Source organism: Myotis daubentonii, chromosome 20, assembly GCF_963259705.1.
Source record: "Myotis daubentonii chromosome 20, mMyoDau2.1, whole genome shotgun sequence".
NCBI lineage: Eukaryota > Metazoa > Chordata > Mammalia > Chiroptera > Vespertilionidae > Myotis > Myotis daubentonii.
The window spans coordinates 8,811,752-8,817,248 of NC_081859.1; the positions used below are offsets into that span (position 1 = coordinate 8,811,752).

The window sequence follows — 5,497 nt, forward strand, 5'->3', positions numbered from 1 at the left end:
ATATCTGTTTCATGACTGGGTGAGTGAGATGTCTCCAAAGGAATGGCCGTGGTCAGCATCCCGGACTCATCAAAGCTAAATTACCGCTCGATAATATTGCATTTTGTGCTGCACGGATGCTCGCGCACACCTGAGCGGACCGGGGCGCTCCGCTGCCTAATTTCTCCTTTGTGGTACGTCTCGATAATCAAAATGCATTATTATTTCTCTTTCAAAATACAATGGGGATCCCTGCTTCCCTGCCCCCAAGTGCTGAAAATTCTCAAACAAATACAAATGCGCCAGGCGCCAGGCGAGGCAGGCCCCGTGTTCAGCACTCAATCATGGCCTGTCACAGGTGCAACCGCTATGCATTATCCTGCCGTGATGGATAGAGTGGGTCTGGGCTGCTGGGGGAGCTGGGGCTCAGGTGGGGGTCCTGTCATCTGGGCTCCCTTCCCCACTACCTGTGGGGAGAAGGGAATGCTTTGCAGGGATTGGCTGTGGCGTGAGTTTTAAATTTTAGTTCCTCGTATATAGAATAGGAAGGTCATTTTTTCTAGAAGTTCAGTGTAGCGCTGAGCTTGATCTCAGCATCAACTTTAGACTTCATTTCGTGCTGACCACCTCATTTCCCATAATCACATTAAGTGTAAAAGGTATTTTCCTTAAATCTTAGTTTTGTTGTGTTTTCTTTTTTGGTTAAACCTCACGCAAGGATTTTTTTCCCCCCATTGATTTTTAGGGAGAGTGGAAGAGAGAGAGAAAGACAAAGAGAAACATCGATATGCAATCAAGGTACGCACCCTTGACCTGAATCGAACCCGGGACCCTTTGGTCCACAGACCGAGGCTCTATCCACTGAGCCAAACCGGCTAGGATTAAATCTTAGTTTTTAAACAGAAAAAGAACTTAGACATATTTGATTTAATGTATATATACTTAATGCCTACATACATATACTTAAGCTTAAGTAAACAACTACCTAATGTTGAACTTGATGTCTCTACATGAGGTAAAAACTGTACTTGCATCATGGTGAATCACTTTACTACACACTGAATGATTCATGGTTTCATTATATGCCACTCAATAATCCACTAACATAGGAAATACCATGTCAGATAAAGCAGGGATTTTTATCTTAGAAATTGCGGCCCTATTTCATATTAGCTGGGCACCAGATTTTGGAGTCTGCTTGCGCTATGATCAGTCAAGATCTTAACTAATTACTGTCAGATCAAAGTTGACAACGGTCTCACCAGTGTTCTGTACAACCCTCTAGGTCCTTCATTTCTTTTTGAAATGGCTCAAGGCAAAATGATTTGCATGAGGAGGTCTCAGATTTTAAAATGTGGAACTTCTTTCATTGGGATTATTAAGTGGCTTCCACAGATGTTCACACGCCCGCTGAAATGCTCTACCATTTTTCCTCCTGCTTTTTAGGTTCAGCCTGAGAGATGGAATGAAATGATAGAGCTGGAGTGGGCAACACGACCACCTTTAAAATGTTCCCTCTTTTTTGGACACCAGAATATTCTTTTACAGCAGTACATCTGCATTTTATAATTATAGCAAATATTAAATGTGTCCAAAAAATTTTGCCAATTAGATTATATTCCCAAACACAAATTTATGCTTTTGCGTAGTTGTCTTACACTGGCAAATTATATGTAGAAGGGATGAAGCATTTTAGCTGATAAACATCTTTCTAGAAAGCAGGCCTGTACCTCTGAAGCATTTTTGTTTTTATATTCCACCTATTATAGCAACAAGCTGGCGTAATCCAGGAGTTTAAACAACTGATGGGCCAACTGATCCACAATTTGGGGTAAATATTTATATAAGACCATTTTTGAAGATATCTTGAGAAATCAAGTTCATTTATATTGCCATTTTCTCTGTTTAAAAAAGTAAGAATTAAAAAGGAGCTTAAAATGGTACATGTTTTCTGGTAAGCTTCGAACGACTAGAGAATTAGTGATATTTGAGTGATCGTGATGTGGAGTAAACATTCCGTTTGCTGTGTTTGTGGATAGATGATGTGTGAGTGTAGTACAGATAGTGCCAACCACTGTCTTTAAGAAGAAGTGCATTCGATTCATTAAAACAAGACTCCCCCCTGCCCCTACACACACAGAACTTTAAATATGATTTGGATGACCTTTACAAATTGTAGCTATCAGAACAGTCCACTTTAAGAAGCAACTTTATATGCACACGACTTTATTGTAATTAGCATCAGGCTATACTAGATTGATAGCTAATTCTGCCCATTTCTTTTATATTAACCATCGTGCAAGACCAGTAGTTATATAGTGTTCACGATACAGAATGTTCCTTGAGCATGTCGTCCATTATTATAAGATGAAAAGGTCCTCTTCCTTATATTATAATATCACTGTAATAAGGTTCTCGTTCAATAAGAAATAACTTTTATGTACACGTAGAGAAACGCCTGCTGTTTTCTAGAAGAGCATTGAGTTTCTGCTCTGCTACGACTTACACTTACGACTTACCAATGAGGTGGGTACGGACAGAAAGACAATCAGGCTAAACAACACAGACACCTGATGAGGGGGTGAAAGAAACTTCGGCGTGGGGTGCGAGTCTGTCTGTCCTTTTTGCACTGGGTTTTTGACATCTTGCTTAAAGAGGATAAACAGAGACCCAAAAGTCGAGAGAGAAGCCAAAAAGATAGCACACAGGAGGGAAGTGAACCTCCTTTTGCCTTTATAAATCAGTGACACACTCAGAAACTGGTTCACAGCTGCCACAGTGGCCGGCCACTGGGTGTGTCAGCAGAGAGCAGAAGCTGTCAGAGGGAAATGTTTTCATCGTCTTCATCGCTGCTGGTTGTGAGATGACCTCAGAGGCAGGAAAGTGATAGAGAGTACTGTTCAGTGACTAAAGCATCTATACATTTCCATCCCCCCCCCCCCCAAACACACGGGCATTCTTTAAGGAATGCTGTAATACCACATTGGTGGGAGTAAAAAAGGAAAAATTTATATATATAAAACAGGAAAAGCTGGAGCCTCAAAATGCATTTGGTCTGCTAGAAAACTTCATACTATTTTTCGTTTGCTTCCATTTTTGTTTTGGGGGCCTGCAGCACCTCACTGTCAACTTTGGGTTGAGAGCGAGGCTAATGCCTTAAAGATACAGGTAGAAGGGACAAGAAGCCAGAGGGAACCGACCACCGCCGAGCTCTCCACCGGAAAGCCACGAGTCCCACTTTCCTACATCATTTGTTTTCCCCAAATCCCCGTGCAGCTATTTTTTTCTTTTTGTTGAATGTCTTTTAGCTTTTGATTTCTTTGTGCCTTATAGGCTGGCTGTCTTGATTTTTTTCCATAAGGTATTATGCACATAGCTTGTTTGTGCAAATATTTTTGAAGACTGGCATAGTGATTTATTAGTAATAGGATTAATAATATACACAGGACTCTTTCTCAAGTGAAAGCAATATAATTAGGATATAGAGCAGTGATGGCGAACCTATGACACGCGTGTCAGAGGTGACACGTGAACTCATTTTTTTGGTTGATTTTTCTTTGTTCAGTGGCATTTAAATATATAAAATAAATATCAAAAATATAAGTCTTTGTTTTACTATGGTTGCAAAGATCAAAAAATTTCTATAGGTGACACGGCACCAGAGTTAAGTTAGGGTTTTTCAAAATGCTGACCCGCCAAGCTCAAAAGGTTCGCCATCACTGATATAGAGACTGTGAGAAAGACAGGATCCCAGTGCCTGTCTGAGAAAGAGGCAAGTAACATGTAACCAAATCAGGATACAGATTTTCTACCCTTTCAATTCAATGCATCATCTCAGAATATTAGACTTACTCGCTTCCTTGTTAGCTTAAGAGTAACTTAGAAAGTTTTCCGTTTCATGGAAGAGAGGATGGGTGCTTATTCAAAAAATAGGAAAGCCAAAATGAAGTGTCTGTTTGTCCTAAGTGAAAATGGAGTTCCAAGAAAATGCAACTGCTCTTAGTTGCAAGTAACAGAATCCTAGAGAAACTGGCTGAAACCCAGAGCGTACTCAGGTTAAAACTGAATGGTCTTTGGGCTGGCATCTGTTAAGGCCTGAGTAGCTCAGTGATTCATCAAGTGTCTTTTTCCTTCTCTTTTCCTATTTTCAACAGTGCCAGCTTCATTCCAGGCCTAGCTTTCTCCTAGTCCCGCAGAAGCTCTTAGACCCGCGTGCTTGCTCGTGCATAGGAAAAGAGAACATCTTTGCCCCAGCATTTTTGCAAAATATGAATACATTTTGTATGTCTATCCCTAATCCAAATTTGCCATCAGTGTGTTAATGAGTTAGTTCAGGTTTCGAGTGGCAGTATTAGAGCTGAGGATGCAGTCAGCATCCTTGGAACCACAAATCTTAAGAAGGAACTGACTTCCGAAAGAAGGGGCGAATAAAGGCTGTTGTAATCAAGGAGGACTTCTTGTGAGAGGTGGCACCAGGCTGGCTGCAGAAGGGCTGGTTCAGAGAGGGAAAGAATAAGGATAGTGGGAATCAAAGTAGTCCTGATGAAACTAAGGCATTCAGTTGGAGAGTACTGTCGGTGTTTGGGGTCACCTTGTACGGGAGACACCAGCTTAGATTTCACGGGACAAGCAATAGGGAATTATTCAAGATTGGTTGAGTGTATGAATATCCCCTTATTCTACTCTGTCCTTTCTCAAACCAAATTACACAGGTCCCTATTTTTTTGGAGCAAACAATTATGTGTGAGGTGCTGGACATACCAAGATGAAAACGCAGAACCAAGTTGAGAGTTTCCAGCCCAGTAACCTCCATCCAGGTACCACCATGCCCAATCCCTGTGCAACTTCTACCACACTAAGGCATTGATTAAAAAGAGAAAAATGGCCCTAACCGGTTTGGCTCAATGGATAGAGCGTCAGCCTGCGGACTCAAGGGTCCCAGGTTCGATTCCAGTCAAGGGCATGTACCTTGGTTGTGGGTACATCCCCAGTAGGGGGTGTGCAGGAGGCAGCTGATCGATGTTTCTAACTCTCTATCCCTCTCCCTTCCTCTCTGTAAAAAAGGAATAAAATATATTTTAAAAAAGAAAAATGTCATAAAATAGGATTTCGTGTTTTTCTAGAAATAATCATATTCCCTGAATCTTTAGATCTTCTGATGTAAACAGGCCTTGCTTGGTCTCTGGCCACATTCACATAAACCCTAAAGGGCTGTGTGTGCGAGGAAGAGGTTGAGAAGCCTAAGGTAGGAGAGGACTCAAGTATTTTTTTGGGAAACAAAAAAATCAAAACCCCAAACTTGCAGCCATGCCCTACAGAGGAAGGTGCAAGGCTCTGGGCAGCCCTCCTGTCTCCCAGGGGTGGGCAGCCTGGCCGCCCACTTCTGGGGGAAGGTGACAGGCGGGGCCAGGCCGTTGACAGCAGGTGAGTGATTGCGCCTTCAGCTTCCTGCCGCGATCCATCACGCGGCTGCAGCCCCTGACGAATCACAGCTCCAGCAAGGTGCTGAGCCCAGCAA

The 5,497-nt window shown here is 42.2% G+C and overlaps 1 long non-coding RNA gene across 1 annotated transcript; it reads left to right on the forward strand.

The window, feature by feature from the left end:
- On the forward strand, nt 1-5,023 carry LOC132222501 (uncharacterized). Its single transcript, XR_009450243.1, has 4 exons — nt 1-173; nt 725-777; nt 1,749-1,810; nt 4,692-5,023. It is a non-coding gene; the product is annotated as an uncharacterized LOC132222501 (long non-coding RNA).
- Nucleotides 5,024-5,497: the final 474 nt, after the last annotated feature.